Here is a 22203-nt window from a genome sequence, read left to right on the forward strand (position 1 = left end):
TCTATTTAGGGTTATAAACCCAACAAAAACAAATTTTAAATTAGATAAATTTTGTTCATTTTTCATTTGTTTTTGTCTTCATTTTTTTTGGATAAATCCACTTTATGAAGCATCTTTGAAATGCTTTGATCTTTGTAAGTTGGGATGAAAATATAAGTGGGTTGATTCTACAACCTGGCATGGGGTAAAGGCATCAATTCTAAATTATCTTGCTCCAATCAAGTAAGAAAAATGGATATGGTTCTATGCTATATGTCACATGTTTCTAGATTGTTCTATACTATATGTCACAAATTTCTTGGACTGTACCACTGTAAAGATAATAAAACAACTGAACAAAATGACCCAAGGAAGTGGCAGTTTCTCCAGAGCTTATTGGTTTTGGATCTCGTTTACACAGATTGGTACCAGGTATTTTCGAAAGAGATTGCTGATCATTTTGTTAGCCTTAGGGAGCTAAATATAGTGGGGATCAAGTGCTCACACATAAATCTTTTATGGGGCCATATACGTAATTTGTACAAGCTCGAAATAATCAGACCAATGTACCAACCAGAGATATCAAAGAAAATCAACGATTCAATTATAGACAACACAAAGATGGGAAATGTTCATTTGTTTGGAAATAAGAGTACAAAACTTCCTTCCACTCTAAGGTTCTTCAAGTTTGATAATAGTGAATCTACACCAAAATCCACACCAGCTATTGAAATATTATCGCTAGAGGGCTGCCGGAGATTGGAAAATTTATTCTTGTGTGGACTACCCAACCTTGTGGAGCTAAACCTCTCTGGAACTACAATCAAGATACTTGATTTTACAACTATAGTAGTGAAAGTCTCATGTCTCAAGCGACTACTTCTGCTAGGCTGTGCGCAACTCCATCTAATAAAATGGGGCAAAAGTGGTTCGAAAATAATGCCAGACCTAGAGTTCTTTTGCATTGACACAAGACCTGGAATTGGACATCCTCGGCCATGTTTTGATGACAAGAATAAATCGTTTCGATTACAGGTCCATGCTATTATTGTGGATGTGAGGCTTGGTCGGTCCCTATCTTCTATCTATTATTATATACTAAAAGTCCATTAAACTTCCTAAAAACGCTCTCAAGCCACCACGTGGCACCCTATAAATACTCTTATGCCGCCACGTGGCATTTTATAATCTCACCGTCGATTTTCATTTAATTGGTAGGCCCATTATTTTATACTATCAGATTAGATCATTTGCTTCCTCTTCATATAACATGTCCTGTGCATGGATGCTGTTTATACCGGAAAAAACAAACCTTCGGTACGTACTTGGACAACACTAAAAAAGGAAAAAAAAAAAGGAAAAAATGGAAAAAAGAAAAAAAAGAAACAGAACGTACTTGCGTACAATAGAAAAACTATAAAACAGAAAAAAGAAACTGTTCACTTGAAAAAAATAACAAAAAATATAAAAATATATATCATAATAATAATAAAATTGTAAATATATGACCTAAAAAATAAGAAAAGCTACAAGACCTAAAAAATATATGTACATAGGTAGAAAACAATAGAGTCTTTTTAAAATATGATTTTCTGTACTATAATAATATAATTTATTCCACAAATATGGTCATGTGGCGTTCCTACAAGCACTCTTACCGCCATATGTCACTTTATAATTTCGTTGCCAATTTTTATTTAAAATAATGGACCCATTTTTAGATCAATAGATTAGTCCGCTTACTGTTAATTTCCTATGTATAAGAGATAAATTGTTTACCAGATGTCTGATTGAAACAAAACAATGAAAGAAATATGCGTACGATAATAAAGCTATAAAGCCAAAAAAATATATATAAGAGTACATAAGTACGATAAAACCATCAAACAAAAAAATTAGATATTGTTCACTTGAAAAAAAAATATGTACGTCGATAGAAAGAAAAATATAATATACGGTCCTTTCAAAATAGGAATTTCTATACTATAAAAACAAAATTTATTACTCAACAAATATGATCATACGGTGTTTCAACAAGCACTCTTAGATCGCCACTTGGCACTCTATAATTTTGCTGTCAATTTTTATTTAAAATAATGGACCTATTATTTTAGATGATTAGATTAGCCTGTTTCTTAATCTCCTGTGTATATTAGAGAAACTATTTACCGAATATTTGATTGAAAAAAAAAATAAACATACATACATACATAAAACAATAAAGCTATAAAGCCCCCAAAAAATACATAAATAAGTTGGTAGAACCTTCGAAAACATATAGACGTTCTTCATAATAGGATTTTCTACACTATTAAATAAAATTTATTACTCCAGAGATAAATATGCAAAATAAACTACATTAATATAAAACCAAATTAAATGTGTTTAAATGCCCATTTTTAAATTTATTTTAAATTATACAGTCAACTTATAATCAGGTCTATTCAAATGTTGATGACTTATCATAGTTATATTATAATGCTAAATACATTACAACACATGGAGCTGACATATAATCTCAAGCTGCCACGTGGCACTCTATAAACACTCCTATACCGTCACGTGGCACTATCTAATCTTACCGTCGTTCTTCATTTAATTGGTGGACCCGTTATTTTATACCATTAGATTAGATTTATATCTATAGCTGATTTTCATTTAAATTAGTGGATCCATTACTTTAGGTATATATATAATTACTTCCCTGTATAAAAGGTGTGTAATTTGAAAAAAAAAAGTACAGTCAGCAAAACAAAAATTCATAAGTACAGTACGTATGATCCGGGAAAAAAAACAATAAAGCTTATGTTCCGTTGGCCGGAAGAAAGAAAATGCCTGTGTGACAAAGTACAAAAAAACGTACATAGTATAATCGGGGAAAAATATAAATATAATTTTCTACCATATAAGATAAAGCGAAAAACCATATGTATGTAGTACTATCTATCTATGGGTGTGTATGGGTGTGTTTAGTTCTTTAGGTGTAAATTTCTTTGAAGTATACGGACACACATGTATTAAACATAGATAAATAACAAATTACATATTCCGCCTGTAAACTACGTGATTAATTTATTAAGCATAATTAATCTGTCATTAGCAAACGTTTACGGTAGCATTAGATAGTCAAATCATGGCGTAAAAACTGTGCAATTGATTTTTTTTCCCATTTAATGTCCCATGCATGTGTGCAAATATTTGATGTGACGTTTTGGCCAAAACTTTTTAGGATTTAAACAAGGTCTATCTATCTATCTATTATATATTAAAAGTCTATTAAATATCCTACAAACACTTACAAACCATCACATGGCACCTTATAATTATTCTCCAGTCGTCAAGTGGTACCTTAATGAAATAGAGAAATCTAATAGTCGATTTTCATTTAAATCGGTGGAATCAATATTCTAGATTGTTAGATCTATCTTAGAGAACCAAAACCTCCCACGTCCCCGTACCATGTACCGTGCACAAAGTGATCAATTTGTAGGCTCTCTGTTCCTTTTGTTTTTTCATCCCTATCACAATTAAAATTAAAATTATATTTATGGAAAATAATCTCAAAAGTAGGTGTTAAAGTCCATTAAATATTTTATAAATATTTCTAAATCTTTGTATGACATTCTTAAATTAGAGAAAACCCATCCATTGGTTTCCTCTTAAATCGATTCGCACATTATTTTGCATTGTTATTGTATCTATTTTTTTCAATAGAACAACATCCCAAACCATCTTCCCTTCCTCTCCATCCCTATAGGTGTTTTGCTAAGCTGCTACTTGTCTCACTTAAATTAGAATAAATCCTAATAAACCTGACGAAAAAAATAGCATCCAACCATCAACACATTATTTAGGTCATCAGATCAATCAATTTTTTTCTAAAAAAAATAAACATCCCAACCTTTCCTCCATCCCCGTTCTCATGCGGTGTGCGGTGTTACTTTTCTCTGTTTTTAATATCTCTATGATAATTAAAATTAAAATTATTTTTATGGGCAAAGAAATGATCACAAAGGAATCTCCACCTATTAGGTCTAGCCAGTTAATATTTTTTTAAGTGAAAACGATAGCTTTATGTCCATATTGACTATATTTTAAGTGCTAACAAAAAATTACATTATGGACTCACATCCATATTGAAGCCTCTACTCAATAAAGTTAAAATTTGTTACCGGACATCCAAAAAAAAGTATGATTAGCTAAGAGACATTGCAAAAACGTATATCTACTATGGGACACCGCAAAAAACTAGTAATTAGCTGCTGGATACCCGTGGCATTATTCTGTTATGTCCAAAGGAAAAGGGGATATAAACAATCGCGCAAGTATGATTTTTGCCCCTTCCTGCCATGTGTAACTCGCATATAGCTATGATGTCGAGGTAGTCACGACATGGGCGGTGAAGGGTATGGCAGCGTGGCATGGCATAGCTACGAGACCGACAGCAATTGCCTACGCTCTGCGGTGCCCTGCTTGACATGAATCTGGAGGTGGTCCACATTGTGCTTACCCCAAGCGCAGTGTGTGGCGGAGCATCCGCGCCGGCATGGCCCTCGTGCTGCAGCGGCAACGAGTGCGGGAACGACATGGAGCCATAGGCCCAGCTGCACAGGCCCTCCTTGAACCCACCTCCCCTCCTCTAGAGAGCTACCTCACCGACGGCAGGTGCGGTTGCAACATCGAAGGTGTATGCGAGCCGGAATTGGTAGGTAGGGGAAAAGTCATGCTTTTGTTTTTTTTCTTTCTCCATTTCTTTTGGATATGATAAAATAATGTCATGGACCTCCGGTAGCTAATTACCAGTTTTTTCGGTGTCCCATGACAGATACGCGTTCTTGCAGTGTCCCCCAGCTAATTACACGTTTTTTAATGTCCTGTTGCAAATTTTACCCTAATAAAAGGAAATACTAAAATTGCTCACTCTACAAATCAAAATATCCCAGCTTATTTTTTAAAAAAACTGGTAGACCCATTACTTATATCCCGTTAGACATCTAACGACTTTCCATCCACTTTTTCTCAGCTTGTACATAGGAGTTATTTACCCATACATTTTGATGTTGATGCTTTAATCATTAAATGATCTTTTTAAGAGATAAATAAGTAATCTTGAGATGATCATAGCATCTAAATTATATATATGATCTATGAAGTCATGTGGCCAGTTGAAGAACATACTGATTGTACTGAGCATGTTGGTTGCACCAAGACAACCATGATGTGGCCTCAGCAATATATAAGCCAATTACAGATAGGAATTAAAAGACCATATCCATTTCTTTTGGTAAAACTTGCTACAGTACATCGTGAATTTGTGACATATAACATAGAACAATCTAGAAACATGACGCTCCAGTTTAGTGGTAATTTGCTAAGAAAATACTACGACATCTATTTTAATTTTTCTTACATAATTGGAGCGAGATAATTTAGAATTAATGCCTTTACCACATGCCAGCTTCTAGGACCAACCCACTTATATTTTCAACCCGAATTACAGAATCAAAGCATTTCAAACATGCTTCATAAAGTGGACTTATCCAAAAAAATGAAGATAAAAGGAATGAAAATTGAACAAAATTTATCTAATTTAAATTTTATTTATTGGGTTTATAACCCATTCTAAGTAGAAATATTCAAACATTTTAGTAGGACTAATAAAAGGAATATATTTAAAATTTCAAACAGAATCTAACAAAAAAAATTGGACATTTATAGGAAACACATCTATTGTTTCAACACAAAATTTTCTCATGAAATAGAAACAACACGGTTTAAAGTAATTTTAGTTCACAATTTTTAATTTATATGTTGTAAGTAACCAGCGCTCAAAGCACGTTAAATAGGTTCATTTTTAGTTTATGATAAAGTGCATTTTTAGTTTATGATAAAGTGAAAGAATATTTTTGATAGGAAACCATCCTCACATAGACATTCGTAATAAAATTTTACGCACATGCCCGCGCATATGCGCGGGCTACCTTCCTAGTTCAGTTTAATAAGTAATAAAAAGCCATATAATATTGTTTCTTTCAGTATCAATTGCACCTCTTCAATGATAGATAGTCGAGCTGTTCAATCTGAAGGATGCAAGGATAACATTGGCCAACTAAATGATCAAGTGAACCTGCACCAACAACTGCTTGTTTGGGTAGAACAGTACGATGATGTCCTTAGCAAGGTTTGTGATCCCCCCATGCAATCCTTTCCACAGCCTCCGACTGAAAAGTTGAGCCGTCATATCGAGATCTCTGAAGGGTGCTACAACCTGGAGAACGAACTGGACGGAAAGTCGCAGACTTATAGTTTAGCTCGACTAGCAATATTTATGGCTCAGTCACTACATGTTCACGACGTCTCAACTAGGGCTAGTATGCCTGGAGGAGGTTATTACTGGAGGACACTAAGGTGGTGCCACGTAGAGAGGTGCCATAGGATGGAAATTGTCTTCCCTGCAGACATGAATGGTTTCAAGCAAATAGAAACCATTTGGGTGTCGGATCTCCTGATGGCTCGGTGGCTTTGGAGTAAAGGTTCTCGAGGGTACTACGATGAATCTATTAAGTTGCATGCACCAGCCAGTTGCACTTAAAAGACTAAGCTGATAGGGAAAGACGGACAATTCACTTTATATACTCCAACACTCCCCCTCACGCGAGACCCTTAATTGCGCGTCAGCCAGGATTCGAACTCGAGACCTCTCAGTTGCACCTAAAAACCTAAGCTGATAGGAAAAGGCGGGCAATTCACTTTATACACTTCAACACTCCCCCTCACGTGAGACCCCCTCAAGTCTCAAGCGTGGAATATTAGAGTGGGCTGCAATTATTTTATTTAATTGCGCGCCAGCCAGGATTCGAACTCGAGACCTCTGATACCATATTAAGTTGCATGCACCAGCCAGTTACACCTAAAAGCCTAAGCTGATAGAGAAAGGCGGGCAATTCACTTTATACACTCCAACAGAATCCTTCCAGCAATTGCGGCACCTGCACCTTGGCTGTTGTCCTCGGCTCCAGTTCATACTCCCGGTGTGGGTCGCCTCTTTCCCTAACCTGGAGATCCACTGTAGCAACATCCGCGAGCATCTTCGTGCTGGACAGGATATACCCAGAAAAATCCGGTGTGGGTCGCGTCTCCGTTGACGGTGTAGCATTTCCAAAGCTAGCCACCATCCACCTGCACGACCTCCCAATCACTACACCATGCCCCTAGTTTGCTTACTACATATCTGTCAGGAAAGGACCTATATGCTGTCAAATTATTTGTCAGCAAAACTTTTCCCGACAGATAGGGTCTGTCAGGCCAAGTGCTGCCGGCAAAGGTCTTTCCCGACAGATAAATATGTGCTGACAGATAGACTGATAGTGTTGCTACATATTTACCGACATATAGTTTTACCAACAGATGGGCATTTACCGACACTTAAGAAGATTCCCAACAGATAGCATATCATTGTGTTATAGATTTGCCGACAATTAATGTATAGATGGCTAGCACAATAACTTACAAGCAATCAGTCGGTAATCCACACAAAAAAATATACTAATTACCTATTAGCATCCATTTTATGAACCATACCTCAAATTAAATTTGCAACATACATGGATGAATACCACTCCAAATTTTGCAACACAGATTATCACTTTTAGTAAGTTACACACATGCATAACACAATATTAAACTATTCATAACTATTATTCATCCATCAAGTAGCCTTCAAGTACCAGTATCACAATAGCAGTATTCTGATACAAATAGCAGTTGTCCATCAGCTCAAATAGCTATTACATAAATGTCCAACTTAGATATAATGGAGTTCTTCAAGTACATAGCAATAATTACATAACTTAGATGCAACTAAGGTTCTTGTAGGTGTATCGAGGTCCCAAAAACAATACAAATCATCTCTTTTATGGTTCTTGTAGGTTCTTGGTTTTTTTTACAGCACCTCTGCTAGCCCTTTTTATGGTTGCCTGCAAAATAAGTGTCACGACCGGAAATAACCCAACGGGCGTTCCTTACGTGCGTGTGTTATTCCTTGTCCCAGGAGGCAAGGTACACCAAAAGTTGATACAATTCAGAGTTTAACAAGCGGAAGCGTAAATAGTTAATTGTTACATGGGCAGCGACGGCCCAGCACACTCAAAGACAACGAAAAAACAGCGGAAGACTAAGGCGACGACCACAGGCGCTTGACGGCAGGCACGAGCTAGACACCAAAGCCTTCATCATCCAGGGGCTCCTCTTCTGGGTTTGGGAAAAATTGAGCAAGACTGAGTACAACCACCGTACTCAACAAGACACACCCACAAGTGCAGCATAAATGCAAAGGAGTACAATAGAGTTATAATATAGGGGTTAGGTTTTGCAATAAACAGCATTTAAAAGACCCTTAGTTGCTCAAAGCTATTTTGTAAACACGATTCTAGAGCTGTACAATATTATTAACCAAGGCCGTGAACCCACACGAACCTGCCTTAACCCAAGGCCTACGATGATTCAGACCGAACTGGCAACCCAACCCTGGGTCCCAGCTCGTCCCAAGCCAACCCAGGCCAACCATTCCACATTTTAGTTGTTAAGCAGGTTTTAAGAATTAAAACACTAACTTGGGTACATTGCTAGGCTTGCCCATAACCGAGGGCGCGGCTATTCGAATAGATTATACTCTGATCAGAGGTGTACATCTTTACCCACAAGACACGTCTTTCTCACGTGCAACCACGTGCCACATACCACCACGGCATATGGACGGAAGACATGACATAGTTTCCAACCCATCCTAGCCATAGACAAGAGTACCGACCCAACCCACCTATGGCCGGAACCCCCGGACCGGCAGGCAGAATTGAGCCCCTAGCAGCAGGACACCAGCCCTATGCCATGACATCTCGACTACCGGGCCGCAGCTCGTGTAGCCTTCATTTGTCCTAGAGATGTCCATCGACCCCCGACTTCGTCCATCTCCATCCGTGTACTTTTGTTTATAGCCAGACTGAGCCACAAACTAAGCCTTACCCATTAGACATGTGGAAGTACGGTAGTGCTTTGCAACAGAGGCCCGAAGACCGGTCCTTGTATGGCCGAGGTGCTACCATCAAAACCATGCACCCCGAGCCCAGCCTAAAACCATTTTGAGGGTTTTGAATAGAGGGAGAGGTGTGAATCCAATTCCACAATAATCCAACCATTCCATGGTGTCCAAGTGATATGAATATTCCCAAAGTCTAGAGTTATAAAACCACCTAATGTTGCCTAATTAATCAGCGAAGCATCTACCTAAATTCATACTAGTGGAGCCATGAATAGAGTGCCCACTAGCTGGGGTTTTGTTTATTCTAGGGTGAACAAGGTAATAATAACAATAACCACAATAATAAGGTCATAACAAAGGTAAATAGGCATGGCTAAATAAAACAGTGATAACGCGGGAATTTAAATAAAGCGATAATGCAATAATTTAAATCAAAATAATTTTATAAACTAGGATCCAATATGTTCAAAGAATGATGTGACTTGCCTTGCTCGCTTTCCCAAACGTCGGCTTCAACCTCCACGAAGAGCGGATCTTCCGAAGCTGCAGCGTCTACACGACCAACGGAAAATAAAAGGGCTTTTACTCTAATAAACTCCATATAACAAGCAGGAACAAAGCACAAAAATGGGTTCTTGACTTCTTAAGGAAAAATTAGAGACTTGAACGGTCCAATTCCGAGTTCAAATGGCCAAGTTATGGCCATTTGAAGTTTATATGCTCTTTAAATGAATATTTACGAATTTCTTCGTTTAAATTTTAATTTAAAAATATATTTATTGCGTCAGCCGGGGGAGAGGGCGCGCGGACCGGGTCCACGGGAGTGGGCCCCACGCGGCAGCCTCACGGTCCACGGTGGACCGGGTGCACCCGGCTTACACCGGCCGGCGCCGTGGGCCCCACGCGTCAGCCGCACCCGAGGGCGCGGGCGGCTGACGGCCGAGCCCCACGCGGCAGCCGCTAGGCGCGCCCGGAGGCGGCCACGTCGGCGCGGCCGGCGGGAGGCAGCGCCCGCGCCCCGATGGTCGCCGCCGGCGACCACCGGCACGGCGGAGCAGCGGCCGAGAGAGGGGAGGGAAGGGGGAAAGGAGGCGGCAGTCCACGGCTCACCCCGAGGGCGACGGCGACGACGGAAACGGCGACCGGAGCGGAGGAAGGCGGTGGCGCGGCTCGGGTCGACGGGGTCAGCGGCGCTCCGGCGGTCGGCGACCGAAACGGAGAGGTGGACGAGGTCGGCGAGGTTGCGGCGAAGCCGAAGGAGGCGGCGCCGAGGTGGGAGGTGGTCCGGGGCGACGACGGCGGCGGACCGGAGCTCGGCGGCGACGGCGGAGAGAGAGAGCGACGGTGCGAGCTCGATTCCGGTGGAGAGAGAGGGCGGTGAGTGGCGGAAACGGAGGTGGGGAGCTCGGGGAGGGTTTATATAGGGTTGGGAGTGAGAGAGGGCGGCCGGAGGAGGGGGAAATGGGCGCGGAAGACCCGGCCGCCATTAATGGCGCCGGCGAGGTTAGGGGAGGAATTTCCAAACGAATCCGAGGGAGAGAGGGAGGGAAAAATGGGGGGAAAGAGGGAGGGGATCCCGGGGAATAATTCCCCCCTCTTTATTGCGCGCGGGGACGGCGGGATGCGGCGGAATCGGCGGCGGCGGCGGCGCTTGGCGCGGGCGGGGCGGCGGGAGCGGCGGGAGGAAGGGGATGACGGGTGGGCCCCACCCGTCAGCGAGGGTGGCGGGCGGGCCCGCCCGTCAGCTACACGCGCGCGGGGAGGAGGCCGAGTGGGCCGCGGGGAGGAGGAGAGAGGGGGAGGGAGATGGGCCGAATTCGGCCCATTAGAGGGGAGGGGTGATTTTTAGGGTTTTTCTTTTTATAAAACCTTTTTAACTTTGTTTATTTCTTAATAATTATTATTTGTGCTCTGAAAATTCTACTAAAATTTATTTACACATTTTAGGCTTTTAGGAAATATACAAAAATCCTCCAAGCCCTATTTGACTTTTTAACTTTGCACATTTTAATTTTTGAGGGCTTTCACATGCATTTTAATTATTCTAGGCATAATTTAGAGGATGTATTTTAGGGTCAATTTGGGACGCGACAATAAGGAAAGCTATGCTTCAGTCCACAATATCACATTCCCTTTGCTGAAATAAAAAATGTAAACAGTATAGAAGATACTGCCACCATATGTGAAAGCCCAATTTTTTTCATCTAACAGTTCCATGGACTATTTTTTTCATAGAAGCAGCACATGATAGCCCAACAAAACACCATGTGAAACATGATAGCCAAGATTCAGTGTCTGCCTCACTTGTGGTAACCACAACGAAACAACATATATATGTTTGCAGCTGAAATGGGGAAAGGTGAATTGGAAAAAAAAACAGGTGGTCGACTTCAAAATAAGGGAATACTATATTGATAGACTTCAGAACTACTATCATCAATATATGTAAGCTAACATCCAATGCTATAATCAATGAACTGTACAGATTCAGATGCCCCAATAATGACAAAACATTACATGCTATGCAAAAATGTAGACACACCTACAAACAGGACAGTCAGTGATGGGAGTACCAAGGTCCAATAGACCACAATACCTTGCAGATACAATGTTAAGTATTACCCTCATGGAGAGGACTCAAATGAACTAATCATTGCAGATACAATGGCATTTCACTTGTCACCAAGAAGTGTTCAGTTAAGTGATCATGTCTATGAATGTTTTCATGGTTCCACACTCAAATTGCCATGCAATTTATAAAACACTCATGAAAAAAAAGTTTGTAGTACTGATTCAGCATTTTGTATATTGTTCCTATCACTCACAAGGTAAACTGTTGAGTGATCACTAGTTGTTTCAAGTGAGGTTATTTGCCCTAATATAAATACATGATCATGCCGCTGGTTCAGTGGTTCTATGGGAAATACAGCAAAAAGAAAAGGGACTCTATTGTGTACCTGCTTGCTGGTTAGTCTTTGATGTCTTCTTGTGTACCTTCATCTAAGAGAAACAACCAGTCAATATTTCATGAATAGTGGAAAAAATTCAAATAGGATTTAGCTTAGGATATTACCTTTACATATGGCCATGCAATGCACGTCATGTGAGCTTCAGCCATAGTCCCAATATCATCATATGGACGTGGTAGCACAGCATTCCTTTTGAGCACAATATCAATGAGAACCTCACAATAATTCTTACCAAGAGGGGCTTGTCCCACCATCGAGTACGGGTGCGTTGACACAATTGTTGCCTTAGCAACAGGACTAGATGTAAGAATATCATACAGTATTACATCTACTCCAGCCTGAACACCATGGATACACAAAGTTAAGAAATAAAGTCAGCACTGCTAGTATTATTATATAAGTAAAGAGCATGACGCAAAATACCTTAAACTCAGGATCATGATGAGATGGTTTTCCACCCAATGCAGTAGAGTAATTACTTTGTGCACTTATTCTTGGGGCTGGAACTTGCCTACGAGCACCAATGGTTCCATCATCATTTGAATCATGATTCTCTGCCGAGGCAAAGTCACCCTCAGAGTTATGATGATCTTGTTCTTCATTGCCACCAAATTCTTGTTCACGCCTTAAATTCTGTCACAAACCAAATTGAAATAATTCATTGTGATGGAATTGTCAACAAAAAAGTTGATGAAAGAGGTTAGCAAGTACTCACAGTGGGATTTTGAGAATATGATCCATGATGCGAGTTAGATCCCTGTACTACAAGCATCAATTGCTTCATCTCATTTAGTTCTTGCTGCAGTTGGTCTACACGATCTGTTAGGACTTCAACTTGCTTGGTTGCTTGTCAACGACCTTCATTGCAATCTGCATCCTAGTTGATATGTAATTCTTAGCTCCAGGTGTGCCAATATCCTGAGGAGTTGGTCCTAGTCCCACAACACGAACACGCCCTCTGGGCTCCTTTTCTCCACAAACGTGTGAATACAAGTCACCTTCTTGGATAGATTTATGTTTCAGTTCTGGGTTGTTTGTTGCCACTTCCTTTAGCTGATTCTGTAAATCAATAAATATATTGCATATAGACATCAGTAAGTATTACATAGTATTTGCTAGTAGGCAACAACAATGTACACATACTTACAATGGTTGAAGCAGCTTCTTGACAAGAAGTTCCATCTTTGTGGGTGTGTGTTGCAATAAAGATTTCATCTCTACGAGCATCACGACCAATATCTTGAGACTACAACAATTAGTTACTTTAGCTATGGACATAACCCATAATAGTGTACTGAATTCTTATTAAAGAATCATTGTCATACCAAGTCATATCCAACACAAGCATGGCTCTTGCTTCCAGAGGTATGAGGCACCAATGACTTGGCACGGTTTTGTTGTCCTACTATTGAGCGATACTGTAGTACAAATACATAATCATTTGTGTACTACTCAATCAAAGCAACACGTGGAGTGCTACTATGTAAAATTGTAGTAATTCAACCATTAAATTTTAAATTGAAAGTATCTTACTTCAGCCTTTGAAGAATTCCAGTGATTAATAAGCCACTTCCAATCAGGGTCACTAACTCTTTCATCGCATAAATTCATGATGTCCTCTCTAGTCATGGTCTCATCATACACTTGAAAGAACTTCTTTTTCAAATCTGACTTAAAATCCTTCCATTTCTTTGCAGCCGTTGCCATGACAAAGCCAATAGCACCATCATCTAGATCATAGTATTCCTAATTTAACATGCAAATTTAGCATTCAGCAAACAGATAATTGCATAGATACAAGTATAGGCAATTTAATTTAAGTAATGTACTACTGCACTATAGGTAATTAAATTTGTATTGCAAAAAATACCTTCAAATCATCCCATAACTTGAACTTTTGGTTGATATCAACAAGTCTCCAATCATCGTGCCCAAGTGAGAACTCCTTACTTTTTACCAATGTACCAATGAAGCTTTTAAAAGGTGCAGCATTTCTACCGACCGGTTGACCATAAGCATTGAAGAGAACCTTGAGTTTAGGTTGATTATTCTGCCTTGAATATATGCTATTCATTCTAGTGATACCTCTTCCCCCCTTCTTTTGTAGCTGTATATTATTAACACTTGGAATATTTTCTGCTTGCATATGAAAAGAGATGTTAAGAACTTTATATATTCATATACCTCAACTTATTAACGATACATGCAAATGTTGAATGAAATACCTTCACCAGCTAAGGGCATATTTCGAGGGTCATTAGCATCAACACCTCCATTTTCTGCATTTGTTTGTGTCCTAAGCCATAATATTGGACCTCCAACTACTACTCCATCTGTCCCCTGAGTTGTCTACAAGAAAAATTCTAAGTCAAACATTTTGTATGCATTACATGAAAAACAATCAGATCATGCCTCATTAAAAACACTACATCCCTATATGTATGTATATACATACAGTTAGAGGCAGGAGCCATGACAATGAACACTACATCCCTGATTATATGATGAACAGCTTCTACTCATCCATTCTCTGAATGCAAGAATGACTAACCTCTGAACAAAAACAAGTGGAGAACACATTGTGATTTGTTCTAATTCTTTACACTACAAGGGGTGCAAAAGTTTCTATGGAAAGCAACTAGAGACAACTACAGACCATACTAGGCTAGATAGTTACATGAGTCATTTCTGAATTCTTTGATCATAAAGTATGAGTTCCAAGATACAGGACTAAACAGAGGATGGAATGTTAATTCAGGTGATACTTAGTATCAAAATTCGAAAGAAAAGGGCTGAAGAAATCAAAGGGAAAAGGGGAAAACTGCATCATGATACTTCACCTTAGCTTTTTTCCTTGGTGGTTTGGAAGTGCCCTGTTGGCCATTTGTATGACATATGTTTAATGATTTAAGGAATGCCTTGTTTTTAGCAACATTTGCATCTCTGTCAATTTCATATTGACTTTTTTTTTTGCATGCTTGCCATCTCTGGTCCTGAAATAAGGAAAAAAAGATATTTGCATTAGAATTACTTTACAACTCTTGCAAGAAATAATGACAATGAATTTACAATTTTGCAAGAAAGTGACAATAAATTCAAGCTGCACTAATATTCCAAACAAATCTTACTTTTTGGGTTTAGTTGCACCAACAAAAATTCCATCAATGTCTTTCCTAACACACCCAATACCTCCAGCACCAAGATCAACATTAATATTGGGGTGTAGCTCAGGCAGTGGTACAGCTATCTCATCATTCTCTAAGTTTTCAATTTCAGGATCTTGCATATCATAAGAGTGCCATGGTTTGGACCGAACTGCAAACCAATCTGTTTCAATGGGATCTTGAACATAGTAAACTTGAGTTGCCTGTGATGCTAAAATGAAAGGCTCATCTGTTATCTTCTCCCCTGTATTGAATAAGTGCTTGAAATTTACTGTAGTTATACCAAATTGATCAGTCTTAACCCATTTGCTGTCCACCCAATCACATTTGAAGAGAGCAATCTTTCCTCTACGGTGATAATCCAACTCAATTATTTCCTTTATAACACCATAGTATGAAATGTTTCCTATTGTGACAGCATCATCATTTCCTCTCTCAAAACTTGAGGTCTGTGCAACCAGCGCTACACCACTGCATTGAACTGGTCTACCCTCATCATAGGAGTTTGTATGAAAGTTGTACCCATTTATAGTATAGCTACTATATTTTTGTGCAACCAAAATTGGCTCCTTGGCTAAAATTTTAATCTCCTCTGGAACTGTCTCACCACCCTCAACTAACTCAGCCACCTGTGATGTATTGATATTGTTAATGTGAAATGAAAAAAAAATCTAAAATATCTTGTTTTTTTTGTTCATTTGCTCACTTACATGCAATTTAAACCATTCATGAAATCTTTCATGTTGTACACGATTGATCTCTAGTTTGTTACGATGACCAATAGAGGAAAGATATGTTGCATGTTTGCTGCAAAGGTGAACTTGATCAGTATAGCAACAAAGAATAAAACTATAATATACTAAATCTGTTTTGCTGCAAAGGTGAACTTGATCAGTATAGCAACAAAGAATAAAACTATAATATACTAAATCTGTTTGGGCAACTTACTCCAAGAAAGGTTGTATATTATCATAGTTGAACAGGACATATCTGTGTGCTTGAAGCCAGGTTTTGTAGTCTAAATTCATGGAGCACTTGCCAACCAATCCTCGCCCAATACAGAAATAAGGAGTTGAACTATAGATTTCCCTGCTTTGGCCATCATCATTTCTAACTGGACGATTAAATCTAGTTTCACCATGTAAATAGCGAGAGCAAAATGTAAGACTCTCATCAAATAAATAGCCCTCCGCAATTGATCCTTCGGGATGACTTTTAGTACGAACATAGCCCTTGCACCTCATTTGATACCTATAGTGACAAGAAAATATGATACTTTTCATTTTGTTTGTACCAGCAAGTAATATTGTTGCTAACTATATTTTTAGAAAATTACCTTTCTACAGCATACATGTTCCGAAAATGTACTGGACCAGCAATTATAGCATGGGCAGGAAGGTGTACCATCAAGTGTACCATAATATCAAAGAATGACGGAAGAAATATTGTCTCTAGAAGGCTCAAGGTTTCAGCTATTTCATTTTGTAGCTTCCGCATTTCACTTATGCGAATGACAGGTGAGTACATCTGCTTGAAGAAGTTGCTTACACGAATCAGGGCAGCACTAACATTTTCAGGTAATATCTTTCTCACAGCAAGTGGAAGCAACTGCTGAAGAAGTATATGATTGTCATGGCTCTTCAAACCAATTATCCTTTTCTCTTTAACATGTACATTGTGGCGTATATCAGATGCATAGCCATCAGGAAACTTGACACTTTTTAATACCTCACAAAATAACTTCTTCTCAGCAGGACTCATGGAATAAGGTGCAGGAGGTAAAAAGAACTTGTCTTCAACTTCCACAGGATGAAGATCCCTCCTAATATCAAGAGCTTGAAGGTCTAAACGTGAATTCAGATTATCCTTTGATTTCCCATCAATTCCCAAAAGTGTATTAATTATGTTATCACATACATTCTTTTCAATATGCATGATATCATAGTTGTGCCTAAGCATCAAGTCCTTCCAGTATGGTAGCCTGAACCAAATAGACCGCCTTTTCCAAACAATCAGCGGCTCCCCTTCCTTGCGCTTCTGCTTTTTGGTTTTTTTCCCTGAAGGATCCTTCCCAAAATTTGTTTGAAGGTTTTCTGTTTGCCTTAGAATTTCATCTCCAGTAAGTGGTTTAGGTGCTGGCCGCAGCTCAGTAAGACCATCAAATGAATGGGCATCAAACCTAAATTCATGGTTTGCATCTAAGAACCTACGATGACCCATGTAGCATGTCTTGCTCCTGTTCTTTAAAAACAGCGAACAAGTATAAGAGTGGCAATCAAGGCATGCTCCTTCACCAGAGGTACTGCATCCTGCCACATATCCTAGCCCCGGATAATCAGTAATGGTCCACAATATGGCAGCACACAATTGGAAGTACTTAGACCTAGAAGAGTCATATGTTCTAATGCCTTCAACAAACATATCTTTCATGTCATCAACTAGTGGCTCAAAATAGACATCCATATCACTACCAGGAGCTTCACGCCCAGGTATTAACAATGAGAGGATGAAATTTGGTTGCTTCATGCACATCCAAGGTGGGAAGTTGTAAGGAATCAAAATAACAGGCCAAATACTGTAGTTAATGTTCATGGACCTGAATGGGTTAAAACCGTCTGTAGCTAATGCACATCTAATATTGCGGCTATCAGAAGCAAACTCAGGATGCTTCTGATCAAAGTCCTCCCATGCAAGTGAATCTGCCGGATGCCTAAGCAAACCATCTCGTATACGTCCTTCATCATGCCACCTTGTGAGAGTTGCTATTTTCTGGTTCACAAACAATCTCTGCAGCCTTCTCTTTATCGGAAAATAGCGTAGAACCTTGACAGGAACCTTGTGTACACGTTTCCCATCAAGACTCTTGGTTTCTGATTTCCATCTTGAAGTTTTGCATTTTGGACATGCGTCTTCATTAGCATGGTCCTTGTGGAAGAGAATGCAATCATTTTTACATGCATGAATGTTAACATAGCCAAGCCCTACAGATTTTATCAACTTCTTAGCTTCATTGTAATTTTTAGGTAGTGCTGACCCCTCCGGGAAGGCATCATTCAGTAGATCTAACAGCATGTCAAAACTTCTATCTGTCCAGCCCCCAAGTAATTTAGTATGCAGCAGCCGTACTACAAAGCGTAGCTTTGAAAAGTTCTTGCTCCCTAGGTACAATTCTTGACTAGCACCCTCTACTAACTTCTGTAGAGCCTCTAAATCATCATCATTGATGGGCTCACTACTAGCATCTTCGAATTCCCCTCAATCATCTAGTCCAAATACTAAGTCTCGAACCAAATCAGAAATGTCATCATCTTCTCTAGAGTGCTCACTGTCAACCTCATCACTGTCATGATTATCAACAAAAGAGGAACTTGTTTCTCCATGAAACATCCATGTTCTATAACCCTTTACAAATCCATCGCATATCAAGTCCTCACGTATGTCACTTCGATTTTTCCATGATGAGTTCACACATTTTCTACATGGGCATAATATTTTATCTCCTATTGCAGACTTGCTAAATGCAAAATCAAGGAAATTGTCCACTCCTTGTATATAGATTTGTGTGTGCCTAGGCTCATCCATCCACGCCTTATCCATGATGATTAGCTAACGTCTAACTTGAGTCCACAGTAATCTTTTGATATATTAGTTGATATATTAGTTGACAGAATCAGCAAACAGTAGCATAAACATAGTTGAGCAACTGTGATTTTTTTTCCAGCCTATGTACAAGTCCAGTTTCTAAATACACAAATTAAGACATGATATTGGTCCCTTTCTCTTGAGTAATCTTGCAGTGTATTTTTTCCTGAAGCAACTGAGCTAGAGACAATATACACTACATTGCAGCTTACCAAGTATAAATAGTATGATTTTTATGTACTCAGATTATAGAATAATGGGAGAATATATAGGTACTAATCTGATAAAAATCTTGTTGATCTAAATTTTTTAAAGGTTAAACATGCTAATTTTGGATTTATTTCAGAATACTCACAGTGTGGCAGTGAAAAAAACAAAGTGCATAACTCTGAAGTGTGAAACAACTTGGTATGTTGCATTATTTTAATTTTATTATGTAACTTAGTTTGTCATATTTCCAGGCTATGTCTGCGGAGATGTTTTCCAGTACACTGAGTAGATTAGCCAAAGAAGCTAATATCCAAAAAAAAAAAACATCTAGCTAGCTACACCACATCAATCCAAGGGGAAAAAATGCATGGGATTAACTTATTGCCATCGCAGCTAATAGGAGAGGGAGGAAATGCTGTACATGTTGCAATCACATCGAATTCAGAAACACAGCTAATCAGATCGAGAGTTAATTGAGGTACCTGCTCACTGGACAGCAAGGCCTTCTTCTTCCCAAATCGAAACACACCTTCTCTGGCTCAGGGAACCACCGCGCTGCATGGCACACATAGAAAATCATCATGATGATCTTGCGGGAAAATATGATTTCGTTTCTACCACGTACCTTGCAGCTTCGAACTTTGAACTCGCCGCCGTCGCCGACTTGGAGGAAGGTGTGGTGGAGGTGGGAGGATTTTGCCGAGGCGGAGGGGGAAGCGGGGCGCGGTGGATGGGGAGCGAGGTGGCGGCGCGCGGCGGATTTGGCGAAGGAGGAGGTGGCGGCGCCCGGTGGATGGGGAGGAGCGTGGAAGGGGGAGAGGTGGCGGCGCGCAGTGGAAGCGGGGAGAGGAGGCGGCGACCTAGCTAGGGTTTTTTTTGGTGTGTTTTTTTTTGGCGCACAGAATATCGGCGGTTTTTTTTATTTCCTGCCTGAGCTTTCACCGCGCTCTATCCTAGCCGTTGAATTCTGACGGACGAAGTATTGCTGACAGATGGATTATCATTAAGTTTTCCTGACATATAATTGGTTTCTAGTCTTAAAATTGCTGACAGTTATTTTGACCCAAAAAAATTTAGAATTGCTGACATATAATATGTCTTATTACATAGTATTCCCAACATATAATTTGCCAAAAGCCTTTGCCAACAAATAGTCTATCAATAATTGTTTATCTTTACCGACAGATGTCTGTTGGTAATCTAGTGTCATGGTGTAGTGAATGCTACAACAGATTTGCGATGTCGAGTTCAAGATGGTGGCACCTGCACTGGAGGAATCAAGATCCGGTGCAGTTATTATAGTGCCTGCAAGTTAGGCAGTCACATCCCTTCACAAACATCGGATCAAGCTGATGAACTACAGATAGCTGTGCCACATCATAACCAATCTGCCAACGCTACAGTACATGCTACAGTGCGTTACTGGACTATATACGCGTGCTACAGTGTTCTGGCCGAATCTGAGCTGTTTTTCTTTGATCTAATGGTCAAACAAGGACTACTAAAGTTGCAGTCCACGTTACAACTGCAGGTGATCTCGATCCGCACTGGAGACCATCAAGATCAATGGATGTTGGGGCCTATGCCGCTTGCCAACCATCTCTGTAGATGGACCCAAGCCAACCATCAAGCTCGAGAAAGATGTGTGGGACGCGCTGAAGTGGGACGGGTTGGAAGCCAGCCACCACCCTTCCCTCTTCCAAGCGCCGGTGCACTCGCGCTACTACAAGAAGAAGTTGCTCAAGGGCTCCGTCCTCTGGTATGTGCCCGCATATCAACTTAGCTACATATTTATGTCACTCAAATAGTTGTGAATACTATTGAGGAGATGCCCTCTCGTTGTTTGCATGTCACTCAAATAGTTATGAAAAATCTAAGAAATGTATTAACATGTGATATATCACTCCACAAACATACAAATTAATAAGCTATAGTTTAATTTGTACATACCACAATGAAAAAAAAACAAATTTAGCTATGAGTATACATTAATAAGCTATAGTTTAATTTGTTTTTTAATTGTGATATGTAGAAGTTGAATTAGAACTCTAGTATGTTTATCGAGTAAATATATCACATATGTAGAAGTGGCATGTAAATAACGAGGTGACATTATCACCTCGAGAGAGGTTAGAATAGTTTCCATACTTCTTTTACTTTCTCTTTTTTTTTTTTTTTGCATAATGCCTACGGCATCCTCTAAATTAACCTTGCTGGACCGAGAGATTGATTTTTTCACCTATTTACTGTGTTGCTGCCTAGGTGAATCGCTTGCTTTGGAGGCTGCTTTGTGAATTAATTGGCGATGAATGATGGTGAATTTGTGATATGCTTCTTGATTCTGTCGGTGCTTTAGTTTGTCCCCAGTCATGTTGCAGCAAAGCTTCTGGTATATGGCCACGCGTCTTGTCCTCGTATATGGTCGAGTTGGCCAGAGAGCTTGATTGCGATGGCTTTGAAATAATGGACGGCCTTGTTGGTGCACGGATGCACAAACAGTTAGCTGATGGCCGGTGATTGATCAGTACTTGAATTGGGCATTCTGGGTTCTGGGCGTGGACACTCAGATGAGCGCGCTTGTGCGCGTGTGGCTTGATGATGATTTATTTGCTTTTGAAACAATAATATGCAGCAGCCATTTGTGCCTGCGAGCTTATGTGGCTGCGATAGTGTATCAGACTCTCAGTGTCAGAGTGCTTGCTTGTGTGTAACTGAATTCTGAACCGAGGAGCAGCTGGCTGGTTGTTGTGTGTGCTTGCATGCATGCATCCAGCTTGCTCCGTGCGTGCACGTGTGGTATATACTGTATGTGATTTTGAGATAAACATCATTTATATGCAATAAATGTATTACCTTGCTCTGGCTGGTTGTTGCTTTTTTGCTGATCATTATCACTACTGAAGAACCAATCTTTGCTGGATCGACAAAATTTATAAATATCTCGGATGTAAAATGAACCGGTGCTAAAAATGATCTTTAGTACCGGCTAAAATACCCAACGGTACATTGAAATCTTTAGTAACGGATGAAAACACCGGTACTAAACATCATTTTTAGCACCGGTTCAAATATTGTCAGACAGTGTTAGACCCCTCGGGATCTTTAGTATCGGTTGATGTAGATCGAAACTTTAGTACTAGTTGGTGAAATAAACCGGTACTAAAGATAACATTGATCTTAAATACTGGTTTGTGTTACCAAG

General features: G+C 39.7%; 1 pseudogene; it reads left to right on the forward strand.

Moving 5' to 3' along the window:
* Positions 1 to 179: 179 nt before the first annotated feature.
* Positions 180 to 21445, forward strand: LOC127783681 (uncharacterized; annotated as a pseudogene).
* The last annotated feature ends 758 nt before the right edge of the window (positions 21446 to 22203 follow it).

Source organism: Oryza glaberrima, chromosome 9 (assembly GCF_000147395.1).
Source record: "Oryza glaberrima chromosome 9, OglaRS2, whole genome shotgun sequence".
NCBI classification, from domain to species: Eukaryota; Viridiplantae; Streptophyta; class Magnoliopsida; order Poales; family Poaceae; genus Oryza; species Oryza glaberrima.